The following is a 26,332-nucleotide window of genomic DNA, read 5'->3' on the forward strand; positions in this document are numbered from 1 at the left end:
CACATGAAATTCATTCTTATAGAGGAAAGTGTAACTGGGCTTTAGACAACAGATTTTTATAAGGATCTAGAATTGTCTACATTTTTATGATTCTGGGTTCATTCTTTTCTCTTTATAGTGACATCACGTAATTGTTTGTAATGCAGTTTTACTTTTTTTTTTTTTTTCTGGATCAAGTTTTAGCTACTGGAAATTGTAAGTAAAAAAAATCATTAGATAATTAAGAAAAATCTGAGAGCAACTGAAAATCAAGAACTATGTCAGTATGTTAAGCTGTTGTACAAAGTATCACAGACTGAGTGGCTTAAACAATAAAATTTATTCCCTTCAGTTGTGGGGACTGTGAGCCTGAGCTTAAGGTGTCATTCCAGCAACTTTTCCTCTGAAGGCATTAGATTTTCTCTAGAAATCTTTACGATATCTGAGGTCCCTCAGCTTGTAGCAGCATATCCTCAATTTTCACACAGCCTTCTCTTGCTGTGTGTCTACAAATTCCCCTGGAAGGACAATGGTCATATTCGTCTAGGGGCTCATTGTCCCCCTTTATGAGCTCATTTTAACCAACAGTGTCTGTGGTGGCCTATTTCAAACAAAATTGCATTCTTGGTACTAGGAGTTTGGGCTTCAATATTTGAATTCTTGAGGGATACAACTCATAACAAGATCCACTAAAGTTTATATCTGGTTTTTGAGGATGGCTCCCACTGCTACCTGCTGCTATGAGTTTTGTCACTGGAATACTGCTGATTAAGAGAGGAGATACATTCATGGGATTCTGTCAAATTATTATTATTATTACTGACTCATATGGAAGTCTATAAGAGACTCTGCTAAACATTTGACATAAGGAAAAATTTAGTACATTTGACAGACAGGAATGTATTTGGTCTAGCCAAGTGTTATCAGTATTTTAGGCAAAGTGTTTGGTAACTCATAAAATTATTTTTTCATTGTAATTCATTCAAATATATCTTTGGTGTCATATTTCTATTTACATGGTCCTTCTGAACAGCTTTTTGGAAGAATAGGACTATGTTTTTTAGAGGTCCCAGAGATAAGCTCTTTTTCTGCTAGAATTACTGTGGAAAAAATGTACAGAGTGTAGGCTTGGGTGCCGGGGCGTTTAGGTCCTACTTTTTGTCACTTGGTGCTCTTGGGAAAGTCACGGTCTTCTCTAAGCTTCACTTTCCCTTTTCTTGTCAGTTAAGAATTAGTTTAAAGTTTGCTCCACCGTGCTATTTGGAAGCCCAACGAGTTTTGCCCATGGAACAGAAGGGCCAGGATTGTTTAGGACCATGGCAATTCCCACTTCTGTAATTCTAAGGGGATAGCAGGAGAGTAGAATGTTTTATGTACTAAGATTTAGTATGATTGTGATAAAATACTAACCAATGGAATTAAAATCCTCAGGCTGGATTCTGTGATTCCTCTTGCCTCTGAATTTCTGACTCTATCATTTGAATAGATATTAGTATAAATCTAGGCTGCACATCATTGCTTAAAAATAAAGGAATCCCATAGGATGTAAGATTTACAGTTTTCAGACTTTCAAGTACATAATAGATGTTCTTCAGCACTGTTATCTTTAATTGAATCCAATTTAACAAACAAGTATGCTATATTATTATTAGCACTAGCAATATATTTTATATGTATGCTGTGTCAGATCTGGTTTTGGTATTGGAATTAAATGAGACAGGCAAGAGCCAGAGCATTGTGCCTTGGATATTATAGATGCTCGGGGGAAGATGTCTAAACCAACTTGAGAGTTGGGAAATAATCAGGAATTAAGAAAAAATTTTGATCTTAATTTCAATTGAGAAAATGTTGGATGCAACAGGGAGAAAGGTATATGGACAGTATGAGAGAAGAATCAGCATTCCAGTCCACCATCACTCACCCAAGGAGATGACCCTCAGCAGCATGGAAATGGCAAAAGTGGACGACCTCAGAGCCCAGCTGGATCATGACAACGTGTCTCTGTGGCCTCTGGGCCCAATGTGGTACTGAGCAGGATTTTAGTCAGGAAATGCTGGAAGTTGAAGTGTCTTGGGTGGATTTTTAGAAAGATGTGGGGTGGAAGAAGAATTTCTCAAGAAGTAGGAAGAGACTGTTTCAAAGCATAAAGGCAAAGGACATTCCTGGATGTTTGGTGACTATAGGACATCAGTGAAGCAGAATATAATCTCTGTATGTGGGGGGTAGTAAGATTAGGAAGGAGAGGTAAGCAAGAGACAATTAATGGAGGAACTTGTAGACCTTGCAAAGACATTGGGCTTTATCCTGAAGGCTTTCAGATTTTAAATTGTGATGATTACGTGACAAGATGTGTCCCTTAGGAAGCTCATTATGATTGGGTTGCACAGACTAGATTAGAGGTAAATAAGTCCGGAGCTAAAAGTGTCAGCAGAGAACTTTTACAACAGTCTAGGAATGAAATTATGAGTGTAAAAACTAAGCTGGTAAAACTGTAGTTGGAGACAAGGTGGACTTGAAAGATGTAATGTAGAAGACAGGATGGTATGTGATGGATTCTTGGATATGGAAATGAAACAGGAAGAATTATTGCAGTTTTCCGGCTTTGGAACTTGAATGAGGCTATTGTGTCGTTCATATTCATAAAGTCACAAATGGGACAGTCTTTGGGAGTTGGTAGAAAACATATGAATTCAGGTTTGTATGTACTGACTTCAGGGAAGGGCGGCCACAGAAATTATTGTCCGATGAGGGGTGAAGGGAGTGCACTATTGACTAAGTGATGTGAAAATTACTTGAGAATGTATAGTCAGCTTAGCTCTAAGTGGAGCAGCTAAGTGAAGAGCTAGATCTAGGAGAGTAGCTTTGTGGAGCCACAGAGCCTAAGCTTTGGAGGTAGCTTGGCATTTGAATCCTGTTGAACGGAGTAGGGATTTGAATTTTGTTTGTATTCTTCACAGTCTGTGTAATTTGAGCATATAGTTTAACCTTCCTAAGCCTCACATTTTTCATGCATAGTGTGGAGTTTGTAAAAGTCAATTTCATAGGGTTTCTGGGGATTAAATGTAAAAACTTAGTTTAGACACATACTTAGCCCCGAGTATGTAAGTTCCTAACACAGAGGAGGATCGGAAACTCTTGAATTGCTTTTGTGTTTACATGAGTTGGAAGGAAATAAGAGTTCTTGTCCACAGTTGAAGGGGTGTATACAGTATCAGGGGTGCTGATCTTGCTCATGCTCTAGGTGCTATCAGATCCTTGAATGCCTGATGCTTGTTTTTTATTCCTGTTCAAAATATTGTTGAATAATAATGAGAATGGCTCAACATGGACAATAGTGTTATTCAAGTTTAAAGTAAAAAATTCAATCATAGAAATACTTGCATAATCAATCAGGGTTGTGAAATGTTTTTCATGAATTGATAAAAAAATTGTTTTAGGTAAAATTTTTAAACTTGAAATCCACTTCAGAAATTTCATCTTATGTTTCGCTGACATTTTATGCAACTAAGCCTTATTCTCTGAAGTAAAACTTGGCACAGAAAAGTGAAAATTTGGATATTGTTGAACCACTGCTTGAGATAGTTTTCTTTCTCTGCTGTGTCGTCTTTTAATTTTGCTGTTATATAAAGTTAGACAATTTTAGTAATAATACTACCTTTCAGTGAAGAAGACATTCTTCTATTTTAGCACATCGTATAATTAAGAACCATTAACTACCGTTAGGGGATTTGCTGAAGTCATTTTTAAATTCATAAAAACAAAGCTGAATGGCCTTCCATAATCGCAAGAGAGAGTCACTGACTTTGGCAGCCAGCGCGAAGTTACTGTCAACAGTTCTCCCTGAGTATCCCGAATTGTGTCATCTTCAATACAGATGTTCCAAAGACCTTATCAGAGTCTTTATGTAAACTTACCAAAAGGCGGTGGATTTACCAAGCAACACTAGCTACTCATAACAAGCTATTCATTGTTAAATTACTTTCTAGGGTGATGCTATGCCTTTAATAGTAATAACTGGTACATTGTCAGCATGGATGCAACATTAAATAAGCAGAATTTAAACTCTAAACACAACTTTTTATGGTGCTACTTAGAACTAAGCTTAGTTTTATAGTTATTTCTCTAAAAAAGGACTAAAAGGGACATCTGTTAATTCATATGATATGAAAGCACATTTTCCTACAATTGCTTAAAAGTTTTTCTACAAATTTTTAGTTAGTACATAACTAGTTGTATGTTAAAGCTTTCCTTGCATGACTAACCCTTCAATTTTTTTCTGAGCGAATTTCTTTCCCATTGTAGCATAATACATTTAATTTTAGGTTGTTGAAGGCAGTAATTATTGAGACAATTCATTTTGTTTCAGCATGCCTCAATGGGGAAGAAAAGGTGCAGTGGGTCTGGGAAGCATCTATGATGTCAGACCACCGGGCAGAATCTTGAGGACACCCAATCTTCTCTGTGTCCTCTGCTGGGCTTTCAAAATACAAAGTAGCCCAGTTTACTTCACAGGTCCTGGACAAGTCTGATCTTGGTGGGAAGCACCAGTACCCAGGAGACACATGCTCTCGGGGGAGGGAGGAGTGGCATGGCAAATAAGAGGTGATATAGTTATTTGTCACTCAACGAAGTGCACCTCATGATCTGCCAAGCAAATCCCACCTAGTTTAAGAAACTGGAGATTTGTGATACTTTTTTTCAGTGCAAGAGAAAATGAATTCTGTAAGTAGGCATTCAAATAGCTTCAAGGTAATATGTTTAAGAGGCAATTTTATGTTGTAAGACTGTAAAGAAATAGGGATGATTCCTTTCAAATTCTCCATTAGAGGAAAAGAAACTCTTCGAGAAGTGTCAAATCCTGAAAAAGGCTTGTGATGTCAGATGTGCCAGAGGAATTCATGAATAACAAATCAAAAGCTGAGTTCATTGGCTACCCCTGCCTCCCTGCTCCTAGACGTGTGTCTCTGCTAGTCAGGCTTGAGACCACGTCACCCCATGGAACTGGAACTTGGGCTTTGTATCATCCTTCCAAAGGACATTTGCATTTCATATGCGGTCCTCACTTTCTTTGACCAGCATTTCTTCTAATGGCTAAGCCCTGTGGTGATAGCAATGATTCGAGACAGGGATTTGGTAAAGTCAGGGCAGGAGAACACTTACATTTATAGAACTCAACGCTGACATGCCTTGCGGAGCATGGAGTATGCATTATTGACGGAAGTTTTATTTACAAGGGATAATAAAGGCATCTCTTTTAATATTCACTACAAACCTGTGGAGGAGATGAGAAAATGAGGTATTAAGCAACTTATCTACATGATCTAATAGGTTCAGGGTCTGAGTTTAAATTCAGATATACCTTGTTTGTCCTATTGATTATGCTCTAAATTACTGATCTTTTATTTCATAGGATATAGGGGGGGATTGAAAAATACTAGGCTAGAAGGATACTATTATGATCAGGTTTATATAAAACCCACATTTATATATAAAGCGTAGATCTGTAGTACTGGAGGACAATTTGGAGACTAGTATTACTGTCAAGGAATAATGTAATGAGCATTGAGGATAATTCATTCATTCAATAAATATTAATCAATCATCTATTACATGACAGGTATTCTGATTTTTGAGATATCACAATGTACAAATGGGACTATCCTCTCATAGGGTACATTAGAGGTTGAGAGAGTCAATATGTACAGATAATCTTGCACTATAATACTACAAAAACATATGACCCTATGAACTCTTTTCTAGGACATCTTCTGGGACTTTGGAAAGCCCACAGGTGGCCTTAAAGGTGAAACTTCTGTAGCTTCTTGGTAATTCTGCTTTTGATTGTTTGGTGGCCTGTGTGAAGCTCTTTAATGTCCCCTGATGCAAATAAATAACATCTAAATCTCTTTCCATAGATCTACAGTCTCTCTGCAGTGGATCACTCCAGATTCATCTCCTGAAACTTTTGTCAGATCTTTGTTGAGCTCCTTCCATTCTTCCTTCTGGTCTTCCAATCATTTTTCTCCTTCTACCTAGATGACACCTGAACCTCCTTGCTGACTGCTCAACTTTTGTTCTTTCCATCTCAGGTTTTCTAGTGAACAGTTCTCAGAAAGGCCATCCATCCATAAATTAGAGCAAAGCCTTCCCCAGTTACCTTTCTACTGCGCCCCGCTTTTTCCCTTATCATGCTTCTCCCAGTCTGTCATTACTTCTTGCTCTTTTTATTTTTAGTATTTTCCTCCCATACTTGGTTACATGCTGAAGAGTAGAGGACTTTTTCTTGTTTAGTTCCTCATGTAAACATGTAAATACAGTAGTTGTCATGTAACAAATGTCAGTTAATCTTTGCTGAGAGAATAAATGAACAAATGAACAATTGATTTTAATCTGTTGAAGGTCAACTTGCAAGCATGCTCCACTTGTAGGAAAAGTTCTTTACCATGGGCCTGCCCCCACTGCCTTCTTACGCTAGAGTGCAGCATCTATTGTCAAAATTATTCCCAAACATTTCCTTAATCCTTGACATTTAACAGTAGGTAGATATCATTTTGGAAAAATGCTTTTGAAATAAATCCCCTTTGGTTTGCATAAATACTAAGCTGAAACTATATATATATATTTTTCCCCCAGAATATTTTTCTTTAATTATTGAATGTTTTTAAATAGATTTCCTATTTTTAGTAAGTTTGAAGTCTTTCATTTTTTTCTACTGAGTTCTTAGTTTTTCTGTAGCATTACAATTGCTTAGTGTGTTTTAATTGTATTTTGATTTGCCATGCTGTTTTCTTCAAAATTACTTGCTCTTAGTTCTGTTGCATTGTTCTGTCTTTGTGGTTTTGTGCATTCTTTCTCTTTAATTCAACAACATCCTCAGTGGCAGAAAATATTTTATGTCATTACTTGCTCTTGCCTGTCACCTTCTAGCAACTACTTCTCCTGCTTCTGGTCTGTGTTTTGGACTTATCATTTATTTGTGCCCTCCCTTTTGGTCATCCGTGCTGGCCAAGCCTTTGGGACAGTTTACCCCATTCTGACGTCTATTCGGGTTTTCCAGGTAAGTGGCTCTGGTCCTGAGGGTCTCCTTTGAAAGTCAGAGCATTTCAAAGCCTAAGCAGTCACCTATGTAAAATTTTGACTATTAAATATGAACTATGTGTAGTAAAATACCATAACCTAAATTTGATGATCAATAACAAAAAAGCAGAATGTAAATAATAGAGTTTAAGGGATAAATATTTAATTTAATAAGACTCCTTATATCAGTAAAAATGGTAGTTTCAGTGAACTAAACTAGGGAATTAAAAAAAATATTTACAGGAAATTTCCAATGTGTTTTTTTGCACTCTGACTTCATCATACTGTTTGGTCAGGTTAAAAAGTTAGTCATCTGTGGTTTACCATTCTTTGAAATATTGCATAGTAGACATTTTAGCTTACAAGTCCCACAGTTATTTTGGATTATTTCCTAATTTGACAGTAAATTAAAATAATACCGACCTTGAGATTTTTGAGTCCTCCATGAGGTGATTTTAATCCTTGGTCACCTGAAGCAGATTCACCTTTAACAATTTGTCCTACAAACCAACAGTCTGGATTTTCTTCCATGCTGTTAAACAGCAGGGAGTTATTCCTTAAACTTATAGAGTTTATTGTGATGATTGTTCAAACATTTTAAACAGTTCTTTTCTACTCACTGTACTGCTGAAAGTGCAATCATTTGACTTCATTACCCTTCTCTCTTAAAAATTAGATCCTCAATTACTTATAAGTAGATCCTCAATTACTTATAAATACCCACATATTTCAGTGCTAATATCATATATTCATGTAATATTGTTCTCACAGAATTATATTAATCTTCCTGATCACTTTGATTATTTTGGTACATAGCACAAATATATTTTCAGTGAGAATATAATCAGCAGAGGAGAATTTATTATCAATAAACCAATTCTGTCCCAATTTAGTGACCCTTACTTTAAGTAAGAAGTAAAAAATGAAGTTAGAGCAAATGACTATTGATTGGTACTGGTTTCTAGTTCTTAGCATTCATAGTGAAAGTACAGCCTGAAAAAAGTCACTGCACACAAACACATTTATTCCAAATGGATTTATAAATTAGTATCTAAATATTTATGGGAACACAGTAGATAGTAAATGGTTGAGTTATATCATATTGGGTATCACATTATGCTTGCTGTCTTTCTATTTCAATTCAGCTTAAAAATCTTTTCACTTAAAAAAGTGATTGCCTTGAGACCTTTGAAGCCAGGGCGGATGACGAGGGCAAGAGGTTTATTCCCAGGGTCATGCTTCATCTGCATAAGCGAGTAACCATAGGGCACTGTGGAATGTCTGTAAATAGATTTCATTACAGAAGTTCAGCTTAAAGGGACTAAAAATAATCCTCCAGCAAACATTTTATATTGCTTCAGGTTCTGCTGTAATAAAAATATTTTAGTAACACAACATTCTGTGAAGGCAGGAAATGAAACAGGAGGGTGTGTATAGTTCTCTTTTGGTGCGCTGTTATGAAATGTTTTAAAGGAGAAAAACACAATATTCTTATTTTAACAAAATAGTCCTACAAAAATAGGATTATGCCCTGCTATATGCCTGTTACTAGCGGTTGACAAATACAGAGCTTTCTCTCTTTCTCTTTCTCTTCTCTCTCTCTTCAGTCATTTCCTCCTATCCTTTTTTCCCTCTCTCTCAATCTCTTTGGTTCTTCTGAACTCTTACTTTTCCATCTTACTTTTCCATCCTTACTTTATTTCAGTTTCATTGCTGCAGATCTGTTTTAACAATAGCAGGCCTGAAAATATTGAATATTGCTTTCTGCTCTCCAAAGGAGTTTCCACTAGAAAACATGATTTAAAACCCAAAGGTCAGACCCAAACATGGGTATCTCTGAAAAAGCAATGTATGTGAATCAGGCTGTCTTAATCTAACTTGCAAAAAGGGGAAGTTCCATTAACAGATCATAATAAAGTCTGAAGCTGAGTGATAACATTGGAAGACATCAATATGCCCAATTCCACAGAGACACAAATTCTAGTACTTCAAAATGTGAGTAATTTATGCTGGATTTCAAAAATACTGTTGTGAATGTGATTTTAAGGAGATTATGCCACTAATATATACCTTCATTATTTTGTACCTTGGCTGTAAGAAATTAATAGTACAGTTCAAATTTAGGGGTCATGTTCTATATCCTACTGAGCCTAATATTTTATTTTTTCATGGATTCACTCACTTATGCAGTCATTCATTCATTGAACATTGACGAAATCCCCACTAGATGTTAGACACAGCACCGGATGTTGAGGAGGAGTAATGCTTGGGTTTGAATCTCAGCACTGGGTACCAGGAATGTGAGAGGTTCAGCGTGTCCAGGATGGATCATACACTTAGAATCAGCTCAACCAGGCAGGGATGGAAGACTACTTGAAAAACTAGCTCTTTGTGGAGTTTGGGGAAGGATGTTTTACAGCTCTGAGCCTCAGAATCCCCATCTAGAAAAAGGATCTGCACATCTCTCCTGCCCATCTTCTGGAATGCTTATGAAGTTTAGGAAAAGCATAGACAAAGTGATGGTTGTATGTGACATATTGATCATAGCTAATTTTATGATGATGGGTAGTACTGACTTATTCAAGTTGGAAGAAAATAAATAATTACTCAAAAGTGAACAATTTAAATTCTTCACATCTCAGTAACATGAGCACACATTTTTCATGGCTTTTAGCTGAGTAGTAGAGGTCTCAGTAAAATACTTTTATGTATATGCACATGAGTTCTACATGATCAAATAAGGGCAATGGATCAGTGATAGTATCAGAAAGTTAGGACTAGCCCCTTTGGAAAAACTTGAGGCTTTTTATTTTAAAAAATCCTTAAAAGACACATAGTATTTATACTTACTTGTGGAGTGCACTGCAATAATTTTATACACATATCAAATTTCTATTGACCAAATCAAAGCAATGAGCATTTCCTTCTCTTTAAATGTTTTTATTTCTTTGTATTAGTAACTTTGAATTGCTGTCTTCTAGGTCTTTATAAAATATACAATAAATGAGTCTTAGTCTGCAACTAGTGTTCAGGAAGAACATCTGTAAAAATAATAATACATTTGTTAGCCTAGGAAATGTTGGAGAAGGTGCTGAACTAAAATATGATAATATCTTTTTGACAACACATGGCCCAAACTCGTATTTCTACTTAAAAGATTCCTGTGTTGTCCATATATCTTTCCTTATGGGAAGATGTAAGTCATGACATTTCCTATATTAAAAAAGAAAGGGAAAGGTAAAAGCGACAGCGCTTAGACAACACTGCTTCTCTGTGGAAAATATTAGTCTTTTATATAATTTAATCAGCTAATTTACATTTATGTTGCTTATATTTCATTATGTTTACTTTTCTAATAACTACAATTATTCTCAGACTGACATTACATTTTTCTCCTAGAATAGATGTGCTTAAATTGAAAAAATCCAATTGAATAAGAGCATGTAACGAGAAAATGTAATCCATCATTATTAAAAAAGGCAGCTTACCTTTATCTGGGTGTTAAATAGTACAAATCCATGAGAGCCAATGAATGTTTTGAAGTCAAAACGAAGGGCATTACCAAGGCTAAAGTGGATTTGTCACAGAATTATACGTATTACTTCAGAAATAGGTTATTATATCTAGAAGGGGTAAGGGGAAATAGGAAGGAATAAAACTCACCATTTTAATTTTATACATCCTTATAAGGGCAAAATACTTCTGATTGAGATTTTTATGTGAAATTTACTTAAGAGAGACACATTCCAAAGCAGCTAATGGAATAGAGAGTTTATATTGAATTTATTAAATAGGACATGATTTCCTGAAGAAGTATTAGATGTCTGTGACAGATGAGGACTCCTACAATAGCATCGTAAGAACCACAACAGAGAGACCAGATGTCAGAAAGGCTGGCATCTGCTGTGACTGGTAGCCATTAGGAGCCCACAGGAGTCAGCTGGGTTCAGAGCTGTTGGTGTGTCTTCAAAGTGTGCATGAGCCGGCACATTTTTGTAAGATACGGACACCTATATAGATTTAAATTTTTTTTACAATAGCAGCAATAGAGCCAACCCCACTTTAACGATGAATTTTTAAAGTATTAAAATGTTTTGAGTCATATGTGATTATAGTGTCTTTGGATTTATTTACAAGGAAAATAAAAAGCAGCATTGAGAAACAGCATTTCACTGTATAATTGCACTTTAATGTTATAGTAAGCATAGAATGGTTTGAGGTAAGATTACCTGAATAATTGAAAGAATGTCACCATAATATAATTTCACCTGTAGCCATAACATGGATTTTATGGATCACTAAGCATGTTATATCCAGGTATGAATGCTATGCTTTACGGAATCAAATTCAAGCATGCTCTGCACATCACCAGAACTGTGCTGAGAAATGGGAAATGCACACGTAGTGCAGTTCTAGGTAAATAGTCCTTTAAAAATCATAATCTGTGCATCTTTACATAAAGTGATCTAGAAAAATGTAACAACAAATCTTTTATGAATATTTTACCCTAAAGTCATTTCTTTATGCTACAAAAAGAAAGATTTATCTCCTTTCTCATGTTTCTGCAAGTCTGGCTCTTGGTACACAAGATGAAAGCAAGACACACTCACCCCAAATAACCCAAAGTTATTTTGATTATAAGGAAATAAATTTTCTTTTTTACTTTATGAAAGAATAAGACAAAATTTCATAATCAAGTAATAAGAGAATAACAGTCCTCTGAGGAAATAAGTTTCCTCTCTCTCACGTACTGGGACACACTGTGTGTTCTGATACTGCTGCCTCGTACCTTGAGTGATTAAGGTAGAGAAATGTGGATCCTGTAGAAAGTAACTGTCTTCATTGCCCATGGATGAAAGTTGGGATCAGCCAAGTTCCTAAAGAGTAATTATGAAGTGCTGAGGAACTTTGGAGTTGACAGATCCCAAATCCTGAAATAAAGGAAGGAGATGACTTAATCAGAGAAATAAATATAACAACAGTAGCTCTTATTTCTGGGGCTTCAAAGAGAGCTCAATGCTATGCTTCACAGAAAATGCGCAGGCAGTAACCATGAAAGGCAGGTACAAACTTCACAAGTTTGCAATTGATAGACACGCACTTCTGTGACTGTCAGTTACTTGCCTAGTACTACTACTCATGCAGCCTCAGACCTGAGTCCAACAGAAGTCCTTTGGCTGGGTGGGACCAGCAGAGATGGAGGAGCGCTCAGGGAAGATTGTGGGGAGGAGAGGTGCTGCACTGCATGACAAATCTAAAAATCATACTTGTTGTGCAGTTGAGGGTGTTGGAGTGATTCTGAAGGCTGATGATAGCCAGTAAGACTTTTCCACATATTGATGATGTAAAATCTTCTGAAACATTAGCAGGGACAGAATACAGAGGGCAGTCCTCCCACAGGGAAACACCATGTGCGTGGCACTTCAGAGCACTGCCTACACATGGCTGAAAATTGCTTTCCAGATATGATTGTCTTTGCAAGTGTGTGTGTATCTTAGCATCACTAGTAAAATGTGAACACAATTCATCATACAAGTTTAAACCAAATAGACTTACATAGAATGAACAATGGATTTTCCTATTTGTTCTTTCACAGTAGACTTGTTTCTAAAAGGTAATCATTTGTAGCATTTTGTGTATATATGTAAATTTAAAAAATTGCTTTTATATATGTCATATGTATACATATTGTTTGACATTATGATTTTCTCTTTCATTTTCTTCCTCTTGTCCTTCCTTCCTTCCTTCCTTCTGTTCTTCCTCTACTGGGGACTGACTCTAGGGCCTTTGCACTGAGCTACATCCCCATAGTTTTGTTTTTCCTTTTAAAGTTTTGACACAGGGTCTCACTAAGCTGCCCAAGCGAGGTTCAGGCTAGGTTTGAGTGTATGATGTTTTGCCTCAGGCTCCTGAGAACCTGGGATTACAAGCCTGCATATTTGCACCTGGCTGTGATTTCATACTTTAAGCAACATATACAGCTGGAGTTTTCATTTGGTAACACTATTGTCACTGTTAACACCTCCCACCAAAGTGGTACAACTGATGAGCCAACATTAACACGTCATCATCATCCAGATTCATGACTTACACTGGAGTTCACTTGGACATTATATGGATTTGGTAGAAAGGTAATGTCATGTGCTCACCATGAAAATGTCACACAATTTCCAGCCTCCTAAACCTCCTTTGTGCTTTACCTACTTATCCCACCATCCCTTTTCTAGAATGTCACACAGTTGGAAGTATATATAGTATGTAGCCTTTTTAGATTACTTTCTTTCACTTAGCAATGCACATTTAAGGTTCTTTCATGTCTTTGTATGGCCTGATAGTTTATTTCTTTTTCAGCACTAAATAATATTTCACACTGTCTGTATATCCTATAGCATATCCATGCACCTGCTAAAGGATGTTGGGGTGATTCCATGTTTTGGCAAGTAAACGGTGTAAACACCTGTGTGCAACCATTTGCATATATGTACATTTTCATTCCCTTTGTATAGATGCTAAGGAGTGGAACTGCTTGATCATATGGTAAGATTATGTTCAATTTTGAGACAATTAACCAAACTCTCTTCCAAAGTGGCTGTGTCATTTTGAATCCCCCCAGCAACAAAAGAGAGTTCTTGTTGCTCTACACTGCCATCAGCATTTGGCATTGTCAATTTTCTGGACTTTAACCATTCTAATAGACACATAGTAGTATGTCATGGCAGGTCTGATTTGCATTTCTCTGCTGACATGTGATGTAAGGCATCTTTTTACATGCTTCTTTGCCATTTGTATATTTTCTTTGGTGAGGTGTTAGTTAAGGTCTGTGACCCATTTTTTTGGGCGGGGTACAGGGAATTGAACTCAGGACCTTGCACTTGCCAGGGAGACACTTGTGCTGCTGAGCTATATCTTTGGCCTGACCCATTTTTTAAAAATTGTGTTTTTTGTTTTCTTAACATTGTCTTTTAAGAGGTTCTTTTTTGGTGTATTTTAGGTAACATCTTCTATCAGATGTGTCTTTTGAAAATATTGCCTCCCAGCCTGTGGCATGTGTTTTCATCCTTTTGAGATGGTGTTTTATGAAGCAAAAGTCTTTAAGATTATGTTCAATTTTGAGACAATTAACCAAACTCTCTTCCAAAGAGCATGCAGCATACATTTAGGATTATATATGAAAAGTTTCACCATACTCAAGGTCATGTGGTTTTCTACCATCTTCTAGGAATTTTACAGTTTTCCATTTATGCCTGTAAATCATTTTTGAGTTAATTTCTGTCAAATGTTATAATATCTGTGTCTATGATCCTTTTTTTGTCTGTGGACATCCAGTTCTTTTGGCACAGTTTGTTGAAAGGACTCTGCTTTATTTTATTTCCTTTTCTCTTTGTCAAAGACCAGGTGAGTATATTTATGCCCTTCTATTTCTGGGCTCTCTATTTGTTCCATTGATCTGTTTGTCCATTTTTCCACCAATACCTGTCTTGATTGCTGTAGCTTTATATTACGCCTTGGGATCAGGTACGTTGGTCCTCCAGGTTTAGTCTACTTCAATAATGTGTTGTCTGTTCAGTTTCTTTTCCATTCCATATAAACTTTAGAATCAGTCAGTATGCATAAAATAATTCACTAAAATTGCATTGAGTCTAGAGATTATGATGTGCATTTTTTATTGTGATATAATAGTAATAAATATTTTTTCAGTGGTTCCTGCTATTAATAGCCTAAAATTCTTGGAATTTACTGTCTTTTGTGTGCTAATGAGATGGCCCATGGCTGGGAAGCTAGAACTTTTCAGGATGAGAACTGGGCAGCACAGAAACTAACCACATGCCAGAGAGCTATCCTGTCTTGCCCTCAAAACTCCAGGGGAGCGAGGAGAGATAAACTGAGATTGAATTCAATCAACAGTGACCAGTGACATGGAGCCTATGTAATGAAGCCGCCATAGAAACTTTAAATGACTTTGGCGAGCTGGGGAGTTAGTAAACATACACAGGTGCTCTGAGGGTAAACACACCAACTTCAGAAGGACACAAGTTCTCATGCTACCGACTTTCTGGACCGTATCCCATGTACTGCTTTATCTGGATGTTCATTTCTACCAGTTATAATGAACTAGGAGTATAGGGTTTCCTGAGCTCTGTGAGTCATTCTAGTTAGTCAACTAGAGGAGGAAGTATGGGTCCCCCCAAACTGGTATTCAAGTGGGAGGAAGTGTAGGGAGCCTGGGCACTCTATGCTTGCTGCCTTCTGCAGTGGTTCAGTGTTGGACAGAACCCTGAATCTCTGGACTTCTGTACTAACACTGGGAGTCAGTGTCAGAATTGAACTGAGATTTTGGATACTCAGTTGGAGCTGAAAAATTGGTCTGGAACATGGACCTGTGTTTGGTATCAGATAAAATCTACACCTTTAGTGTTAGAAGTGGTCAAGAGACACCACATACTTAGGAATGCTAATTAAACTCTCTATACTGATAGATAAATGAATGAAATAAATGTCAGTTGTTTCTGTTATGAACTTCCTCTATGACCTTATTTATCATAAAATATTTTAAGGTACATATAAGTTTCAGATAAGTTGTTTTCTGATAATGCACATGTAAGTTGTGTTCTTTCTCTTCATGAGTATCTGTGCTCTATTTAATTTGGATTCTTGCAACTAAACAGTGATGTCTTTACAAAGACATTCTGATCATAGGATATTTGGCTATGTAAAAACACTTGAGGATGTTTCCATCATCTTTTGATTTGCATCTTGTCTGCTTGGGTCACGCCACAGTGAACAACTTGGCTAACCCCATCCAAGCAGATTCAAGAGGCGGCTCTGAAAATGAACACCAGCGCATATAGCACGGCACCATAGCTGGAGATATGGTCTCTCACATGCAATCTCTGTGGAAGACAGGGAGCTGGATGAGTCAGGCAAGGATCCATGGCAAGGAAACCCAGGAAGACACCTCTGACTTGCTTAAAGCTTGAGAGAGACAGGAAAAGGGATGGTTGACAAAAGGCTCTGGAAAGACCAAGATGGTTGAATCCTCTTTATATCTTGTCTTTTCAGTGCTCTAACACTTATAAAATGAAGTTTCAGAAAATTAGAAGCTGTATAACTCCTGGGGCATCCTTTAAAGGAACTTCAATATAAATATACTCTCTAAAGTCAAGAAATGCGACAGCCCTAAAATAACCTGAAGAGTCACTGGACCATGAATTTTGATGAGAAGGGCAGGGAATGGAGGACACATAGATCTTCAAATATGACCTCGTTATTCAGTGATTTCATATCAGAATGTGTCTCCAACCTTCTAGAGTTATCAGATCATGAGTGCAAATTGCAAGCATGAGCCATGGCCTGTGGTAAGCTCATAGTAAACACCACAGTGAGAAAATGTGACTCTAATTCTACTCAAACCTTGAGGATTCTTAATAATAATCTGAATATGATTTTTGACATTGGAATTCATTTGCAGCCTTAATCGACTTTCTGACTTTAAATTATAAATTGAATAACATAAATGTAAACCTTATGAACATCAAGAACATGATTAGCCCTTTCCATTGTAGTTTTTCATTTACCAAGTGCTTTGCCACATTCTTTTTCAGTCATCACTTCCCAGGTTTACCAGGCACTGCATATTTCACAGAAAACTGAAACAGAAGCTCTGTGGCTTGACTGGAGTCATCAAGATCATCTTGGTGGACCTAGAACATTTATTTCCTCATTCTCTGTCCAATGCCTTTTCTACTTTATATTGGTATTTTTACAAATACATTTATGCACCACCATTCGCAAGGAATGTCAGGTTCTGAGGCTACTTAGAGGTAAAACTTAGCCAATCTTCACAGAGCGACAGAGAAGCGGTAGGTAGATGTAGTGAATCAAGGCTTCTCCATTACCTGAAGCTGTGGTACAAAATAAGATGAGTTTTAGGCATCTTTGCTTCAGTGGTTCCTGCTCCTGCTTAATAAACTCTGACCAGTCAGTCACCAGCGAATCTTCTACCCCTGGCCATTGCTGAAAAATACCCCATGGTGTCCTACATGAGAACAGCTGAACCAATTACCCACATCTCTTCTTCATCCCAACTCTGAAGGGCTGTTTCAGGATATCTTAGTTACTTTCTTCACTGCTAGAACAAAACACCGGACCCCTACAACTACAGGAAACAGAGGTTCATTTTGGTTCAGTTTGTAGAGGTTCCAATCCATCGTTGTCTGGCCCGAAAACAGGGTGTCATGGGAAGTGGGCACTGCAGAGAAGAGTCACTCAGGGCGTAGCAGCAGGAAACAGAGAGCAGAATCATGGGAGGAGGAGGGAGATAGACCCTTCAAGGCCACGTCTCCAGTGGCCTCCTCCTCCCACCAGGCTCCGCCTCCCAACGTCACAACGAAATATAAACCCACGGTGATCTAGTCACTTCCCAAAAGCCCCAGCAATGAGCGCTTGGGGCTTTGTGGGTTGCAGCTAGATAAAAACCCTGACACCGGAGTATGCTTGTCTCCACCTTCTTTTCCTTTGGGCAGCTTTTCTTCCTACAGGATGTGTAAGCTTCTTATGGAAGTGAATTTCTGCTGCTTAGGCACACAAATATGTTTTAATCTGAACTGGTTGAGGACAAGAGTGATAACAGAAGTGTCACTGGAGTACTAAATATCAGTTTGGTGATTATACGTGTCAGGATTAACACGTAAACTCCTAGAACCAAATCCTAACTAACAAAAATGAGATTTGTGGACTCACATCATTAAAATATCAAGGATGGTACTAGTTTGAAGCACCTCTGAGTCCAGGGACTCATGCAGTGTCATGGTTCCACTCTCCTCATGCCTACATTTACAGTTTTTTTCTTGTTGTTTCCTCTTCAGGCAGTCTACTTTCTTGTCAGAGTAGGGCTGAAGTACACGCTACTGTCCCTGAAATTAAGGCCACATGTATCAGTTTAACAGTAGAGTGCTTAGCAGCACACAGGGCAACAGAAAGTGCACAAACTAAAACAAAAGAAAGTATAGAAAATATAGAACACAGACAAATGATGTGGCAGGGAGTAAATACATCTAATTAGTATATGTATAATTTGAATGAAAAAATAAAATTAGAAAAAGTGTGTTTGAAGGGATAATGGTTGTGTTCCAAAGTGATGAAAGACAAACTCACAGGTTCTAGAATCTCAGCAAACCTCAAGTGCAAATGCAAAAACTAAACAACATCAATGCACACATACGTCCATACACATGAACACACAAATACATATATAAATGTGTGCTCATGCAGCAAAGTCAAACTGCTAAAAACCAGGGCAAGGAGAAAACATTTTTAAAGCAGAGAAATATTGACTTCAAAGAAATAATTTTCTAATTTATAGTTAACTTCTTAACAGAAATAAGGAAGTCCAAGACCATATTGAAAGAGTTAAGAGAAAATGACTGGCAGCTTAGAACTCTACATGTAGAGAAAATATCCTTCAGAAAGGAAGTGTGATATAAATATATTTACCGTAAATAAAAAGCAAAGAATTTGTTATAAGAAGGCCTGCATCAAAATAAATATTAAAGAGAGTTCCTAAGGAAGAAGAAAATGATCCTACACAAGACAAGTATAAAAGGAAATATAGAGTACCCAACAAGTAATTATTAACTATCAAAAATTTTTTATAGTTTAAAATATTTATAAACTATTATAAATTAAAATACAAAACAACTTAAAAGGCAAGAAGGGTAAATGGAGTTAAATCGCTTCAAGACTGTAGCGCTTTTCAGAGAGTGGTAATAGTTTAAGGGTAATATAGTAGGGAAGCATGTTATGTCATCTAAGGTAATGGCAAAAAAAGGCCTTTCTAACCACTTACAAGGCCAGAAAACAGGATGATAACAAAAAAGGTTGATTAGTCCACAAGTATAGCAAGGAAGGATAAAAAACAAATGTAAAATAGATAAAAAAAGAAAAAAAACCCACTTCATTCTGCTAGTACTTAATATAACTGGAATAAATATGCCAAGAAAAAGACTAAGATTACAGACTGAGAGAACAAACTGTGTGACGTTTATGAGGGACACTTCTCAAATTTTAACAATGGTTAAGAACAAAGGATTGTAAGAGTTATTGCAGGTACATAGTAACCAAAAATAAGTAATTCCAGAGAAATTATACTTAAGAAATCAAGTTTGTGTTCTGTCACTGAAGATAATGACATTTTAAATGTTAGATGAACTGCAAGGACAATGTCATAATCTTAAGTCTTTATATATATAACATAATTTTATGACAGTAAAGAAATATCAAGCACAAATTAACTGGAAGAAAAAGAGAAACACAGAAACCCAGAGTAAATGACTCTATTAGGCGTATCCCAACAGGTGGGAGGAAAACAAATAAAAATCTAGGTGCGGACCTAAAAGATCTAAATAAGACGATCAGCAAATTTGACCTAATCTTCTTCTATACAGTCAAGTGCCCCACAATAACAAGTTATTTTCCTTTCAAATGCACATAAAACATTTATTAAATTATTATAATCTGGGTGTTGAAAAGTCTCAGTAAATTTCAAAAGGTTGAAATTATTTTGAATATGTTTTTCCAAAGGGAATGAAATCAATAACCAAAAGTTAACCCAAATTCCTCAGCTGTCTTTAAATTAAAATAACTATAAAAATTTGTGGGTCAAGTAAGAAATGACAACACTGCTAAAAATTATTTCAAATCAAATGATCATGAAAACACAGACTATTAGAATTTTCAGAATGCAGCTCAAGCAGTGCTTAGGTAGAAATGTGTAGCATTAGATGCAAACAAGGGAGGTAGTATAGCTCTGTTGTAGAGTGCTTGCCTAGAATGCACAAGGCCCTGAGTCCAAACCTCAAGTACAACCAAAAGAATGAAATGGTTCTTAGAAAAGGTCAGTGCAACTGACAAGCCTCTTGTAAGAGTGGAGAAGAAGAGCGAAATCCTACAAATGGTCACCATCAATAATGAGAAAGGCAACGTTATTGCAGGTTCTAAATACATTAAATATAAGAACAACATGAACAAGCTTTTGTTAGTAATTTTGGCCATTTGGATTAAATCAATATATTTTTCTAAAACAGAAACCAAAATTGATAGAAGAGAAAAATAAAATGTCAGTGATTACAAGCTTAGAGTCAACCACCTTTAATATAACATCCAAGTTTCCTCAATCTGTGATGAACTAATATTTTCTTGTTTCCTAATCTTTGCTAATTTGCAAGCATTGTTTTCCTCCTTTTTATTTCTGCTCCTTCTTCACTGAAATGAGTCTTTTCTGTGTAGGCTATTACAGTGGCTTCCTTAATTAGATTATTATTTCTTCTGCTTTAGACCTTTCCCAATTCCAAATATATCCTGAATACTTATGGCCTCATCAGTCTCTGCAAAGGGCTGCGTGGATGTTGGGTGACTCACTGGTGCTGAACAGTGCTCACATTGCAGGGGCTGGAGATTTTGCCTGCCTGGCAAGTACAAGGTCCTGAGTTCGGTTCCTGGTACCGGAAAAAAAACCAAACCAAAACCAAAACAAAACAAAACAAGAAAAAAAGAATGCTCACATTGCTAAGGTGTATGTATTCACCTAAGCCCTTTTTCTCTTCTTCTAACAGTGGTTCTCAACGTGTTGTCTGAGGAACCACAGCATCAGAATCACTTGGAAATGTGCTAATGCAGCTTCTCAGGCTTTGTCCCAGACTTACTGAATGAGAATTTTTGAGTGAGATCATTTTAATCAGATCTTCTGGAGATTCCAGCAAATCTAGTGCATGCTATACTTTGAGAATCATTGTCTTTAACATAGGAAATATCTAACTCTTAAACTTTCCCTAAATGACTTAGATGGGATTGCTGCTTCTTTTTCTGATATCTATGTGCCTTTATTTGTCACATAATTTGCTATTGCTTTGGTTTACTAATATATGGACCTTACCTTATGTTTCTAACCAGACAGCACGGCATTGGGGACAAGGACACATTGCACACGTAGCATCTGTAAACAATGCAGCTTTCTCTACTGGTTTTCATACAGGTAGTTTGTCCCCTCTCCCCCTTTTTTTCTTTTCCAGTACTGGGGACTACACTCGGGGCCTTTAAACTGAGCTGCACTGAACTACGTCCCCAAGGCCTCCTCCTTTTTATTTTAAGGCAGAGTCTTGCTAAACCCCCAAGTTGCTCAGGCTGGGCCTGAATTTGTGATCTTCCTTTCTGAGTCTGCCAGAGTGCTAGGATTACAGACATGTAGTACGTGCCAACCTCAGACTTTGTGGAATTTATGAATTCTGGTAGACTAGGCTGGGCCCCATGTTCAGGGTATCATCAGGCCAAAACCAATACTCAGGCCAGGCTGCATTCCTGACTGGCAGCTTTGGGGAGGATCTCCTCTCATGTCCATTTAGGTTGTTGGCCAAATTCAGCTGCTTCTGGTTGTAGAACTGAGGACCCTATTTCCTTGTTGGGCGTCAGCTGTGGTAACTTTTCCTCCTACACACTGCTCACATTCTCCACGCTTTCTGTAGCTGCCTCTAGCAAAGGTGTGCTGACTCCCTACCGTGCTTCCAGCCTCTGACATCTTCACAGCACCTCTCTGACTACGAAGAAATGCCTGTTCTCAATGGCTCGTCTGATCAGGCTGGGCTTATGGGGTCGTCCAGCACTGTCTTCCACTTTTAAAGGCTATGATTTTAATTAAATTTTCAAAATCCCTTTTGCCGTGCAAGTGAGTACATTCACAGGTCCCAGAAATTAGGGCATAACATCTTTGGGGGTTTACTCTGCCTAGTGCATTAGGCAATAGATTTAATGGCCATATCCAAAAATGTTGAAAATGATAAATTCTGTGTTGCATTCGTAACAGAGGTACAGTAAAAAAACAAAATGAAAGTGCAATGAATTTTATTAGAAGCCAGTAATATCTATCTAAATAGGCAGCACTGAGTGACATGAATAAAAAAAACAATTTTGAGAAACTTTAACAATTTTGATGGTGAAAAAAGCCTTAGGTCATAGTCTAATAAGATATGCATGAGTCACACCTATGTACTCCAGTTATAGCCTTGAACATGGCTGGAGGCTTCTGGATAATGATGATGATGGTGATAGTTTTTCCTTTTGAGACCCTTGCTAGCTCTCTTTCCACTGGACTTATTGAGTAATCGTTACTTTATATCTTAAGACATCACGAACATAGGTGCCATATTTGTTGAAAATCTGTCTAGCCATTGGAAGTGCTGTTGTAATAGCTAGCAGATTATTTATATAGATTAGGGAGGGTATAAATGCTTGGTGTGCCAATTATGAGGCAATAGCCATGCTTTGAAAAGCATCAAAAGCTCTATGACAAACATAAAGTATTATTATTGTCAATAACAATAATTATGGTTCATGATTTTCATTGTAAGTGCTGTCATTTTATTTATGTCTATAAAAAAGAGATAAGATGTACAATCGTGTGTCTGTTTAATAGGGCTTAATTATTTGTTGTGGGACTTTATAATATATTTAATAAAATTAATGAGATTCTGATTACTTGTGACTGCCACTCTCTTTGGCTGGAAACTCTCTTTGATAAGAAGTAAAGCAAGACTGCCAGTTTTCTTATGAGAATTACAGGGTTTGAGGATTAGTCAACTGAGAATTGCTGAGGTCCTCCTCTAATTAATGTCTTCCCACCGATGTTTGCCCTAATCTCCCCTTTTATTACATTTATTACAATGCTTCAGCGGGATGTCTGTGTGGCAGGGAAGATCTATTAAATAAGGTTACTGTTTGGTTAGTGAAATAGCAATAAAGATCCCAGTTCTGTATTTGCTACTTTGTTAATTCTTTTTAATTTAAAGACTCTCCTTGAGCCAGGCACACATTTAAAATGGAAAGAGAAATGGGACCAGAGGCTGGAAGACAGCTCTGGGCTCAGCCTCAACTTTGCAGTCTTGGCCAATCAGTCAGTCTCTCTAGTTCTTGGGGCTCCAAGCCATAGAACATAGAGGGCCTGGTCGAGATGATCTCTAAACCTCTCATCCTAGAAACTAAAGTTTGGTAAATTTAAGGAGCTGTCTTCCAAAAATTCATCAGCAGAAACATTTTGGGGGTTTTATTTACTTCCCACTTGGACTCTTGTAATCATCTCTTATTTAGTTTTCCTCCTTCGTTTGTTTATTTATTTATTTTTTGTCTTTTTGAGACAGGGTCTCCCTATGCAGTTCAGGCTGGCCTTGAGCCCACTTTCTAGCCCGGGCTGGTCTCAAACTTGCAAGAATCCTCCTGCCCCAGCCTCCAGAGAGGTGCGGCCTCAGTTATTTTGATGCACTAATTGTTCTGTAGATTTTGTTTTCAGGGGTGGTAGTACCGGGAATTGAACTCCCGACTTTGTGCTCGCCAAGCACGCGCTTGTGCCACAGAGCTAGACCCCGGGCCCTCTAGGCTGTGGTTTGTTGGAACATTTAGGTTCACATTAAAAACCCTCGTGTTTGAATTTCATGGCTTCTAAATTTTAATCTGATCATTGTAGCTTCCTTTTCCTTATTCTCTACAAAATCCTCCCCAAGCTTGCATTTGAATCCATTTGCTTGCTATCACTGAATGTTTGTTTATCCTCCTGTACCCACCCACTTCTGTCCTTTTCCTTTTCCTCTCAACTCCACCCCTTGCCTTTACCAGAAGACACTCGCTGTAACCCTGCCTAAGTTAATTCCAGCTCTGTCTTCAAATCAAGACCTTTTTTCTTTGCAGAGTCTTCTTCAATTACTCCGTTTACCAGCAATCTTTTTGAAATCCTGAAATCCTCTGAAATCCTGCAGGACTTAATGATATTTATAACTCAATAATAAACATTTAACAGATTTTCTTTAATGCACATGTTTTCTAGACACTGTCTTTAGGTCTGGGGGATGAAACAGGAAAAATAGACTTGAGCTCTATCCTAATGGGCCATAGTCTCCTGGGTGAGGAAGAGTATACAAATTAGGTAAAATATAGGAAGAAAAAAAATCTTCCTTCATTTTACATTTACACTCAGTCTCAATTCCTGTACCAAATGTGAGCCTTAAAAAAAAAAATAGCTTTAATAAATCTTTAATAATATTGATGTATTTCTCCATAAGTATTTTTAGAAGAAATGCTTGTCTTTAGATTTAAGGTTATAAATTAAAAGTGGTTTTTAGAGTATCCTATACGAGGGAATAATGGGGTGTTTTCCCCATTTTCCTGTAGTTTTCAAAGTTGAATAGGAAAGAAATTATAGATTACATTAAGCACGTGAATAAAAATCCTGCAGTTAATTTTGGGTCTAAGAAATTTTTGAGGTCATTTTTTGTGGATGGTACATTACCTTGTTTTTTTTTTTTGTCATCTTGTATTTTAAATTATGTGTCATAAAAATCATTGTTATTATTTCATATTTTGAGTGAGACATCCATCTTCATGTTATAAAGAAACCATCATTTTTCTAATATAACTTTATTGATTATCTCTTCTGTGCACAGCTCTATAGAACTTGTTATGGATGCTACAATGTAGCAGGTGTTAGTTCAATAGACACCCATTGAATACATTCTGGAATCTCACACTGTAGAGGGCTTTGAGCCCAAGGAAACACAATTTACACAATTTGTACCATTTGACAGTTTCATTCCTGTGGAAGAGGCAAAATCACACTCTGATAATATCAAAATTTTGGGTCCAAATGTGAATATTTTGTTTAGTGGATATAAGTTTATGTAAATTCCAACATCTATATTCTTAGAAAGATAGACTTAGGGGCCAAGCGCTGTGAAGACAGTGAAAATTCCAAGGAAAAACTGTGGTCTGAGAAACTTTATTCATCCTATTATGAAGCCTCTGGTTTCTAAGATGATGATGATTATTACACTTTATAGATGGGATAAAAATATTGAATGAAATACCTTGAGCTACTATGAATATTCCTAAATTGATTTTTTTGTACATTGGGTTGATCACTGTACTCACAGGCCTAAGAGTCTGACCACTGGGTCCTATTCCTGAAGGGCTGCATGTTGTCAGGATTAAGCTTTGGACTGTAGGTTGGGGTAGGTCTGCCCTAGGATCAACACGATGACTTTATTGCTTACTAGCAGCATGAGACTACAAACAAATGACTATGCTACCTAGATTTCAATGATTTTGTCTATAAGAAGGAAATAATAACAGGTTTATCTCAGTGAATGCTGAATAAATATAGCTAGGCTTCTTTTCTTCTTTGTATCAAAATTTAATTTGAATATGGAAGGCCTCTATTGCATTTATAAAATGCTTTCAACCTGACACCAAATTCAAGATATTTTGATCTTGATAGAAACAGTTAAAATGGCTTTAAGAATGGGGATTACTGTTTGACTCAAAGAAACAAAGCTAAAGGCACCTGTCTGCGGTTTACTGAGATTACATATCCATGGTCCAGTTCTACCCCAGCCTACTCTTCACTTCTTCAAGTACAGGTTTTAAGGTGTGGGCTCCCTGATCATAGTTTTCTTGTTTAATTTTGCCTAGATTATCATCTTCTGATTTGCTTTTATATGGTATAGTGTAGATCTATACAGCATCTTCTTATCAACAACAGAAAGTATAAAGCATCACAGGCTTAGAAGTTGGCGGCAGTGAATTGTAAAGGTAAAGAGAGACTGTTAAATTTAGCATTGCAGACAGTAGACAGGAAGCTGCTTGGGTGGAAGGAAAAATAAAAGAGAAGATAAGTAGCCCTTAGTCAAAAAAATTTTATTATTTTTCCTTTGTCATAGGCACTTAGGAAAACATCTCACAACTAAAGGATCGTGTACTCTATCACTAATACTTTATACAACAATAAAATTATAATATAAATTTTGCTACCAAGAGGTAATCAAATCTGAACATTAAACCTGTATAAATCTCCTCATTGGAGTAAAGCTACACAAGTTATAGAAATACAATTAATTTTTAATCCAAATAAATTAACTTGAATACTATTTTGGTAAGTTTCAGTTTAGTCCTTTCAGTTTTTTTCTTGCTTAATGAAAGCATAATATAAAAGTTGTAAAGCAAATTTATAAAGAAATTCAAAAATAAATTTCTATCATTGATTCTTAACTCTCTGAAAATGCAACTTGTGAAATTTATATTGTCATCTTATAGCTGAGGTTTTACTGTGTTCTTCTCCTAATCTTATGATCATATGTAACTGTGGGCAAATTTCAGATGGCAACAAAAGCCAAATGGAGAGAGATAAGTGGAGAGAAAGAGAGAGAGAGAGAGAGAGAGAGAGAGAGAGAGAGAGAGAGAGAGA

The 26,332-nt window shown here is 36.9% G+C and overlaps 1 long non-coding RNA gene across 1 annotated transcript in view; it reads left to right on the plus strand.

The window, feature by feature from the left end:
- The first annotated feature begins 6,900 nt into the window (after nt 1-6,900).
- LOC106149915 overlaps nt 6,901-26,332 on the plus strand; it is a 48,476-nt gene continuing 29,044 nt past the window's right edge. The window contains exon 1 of the long non-coding RNA XR_001236380.1: nt 6,901-7,036. This is a non-coding gene — a long non-coding RNA (uncharacterized LOC106149915). The remainder of the gene's footprint in view (nt 7,037-26,332) is intronic.

Source organism: Chinchilla lanigera, unplaced genomic scaffold (assembly GCF_000276665.1).
Source record: "Chinchilla lanigera isolate Chin_1 unplaced genomic scaffold, ChiLan1.0 scaffold00056, whole genome shotgun sequence".
Taxonomy (NCBI): domain Eukaryota; kingdom Metazoa; phylum Chordata; class Mammalia; order Rodentia; family Chinchillidae; genus Chinchilla; species Chinchilla lanigera.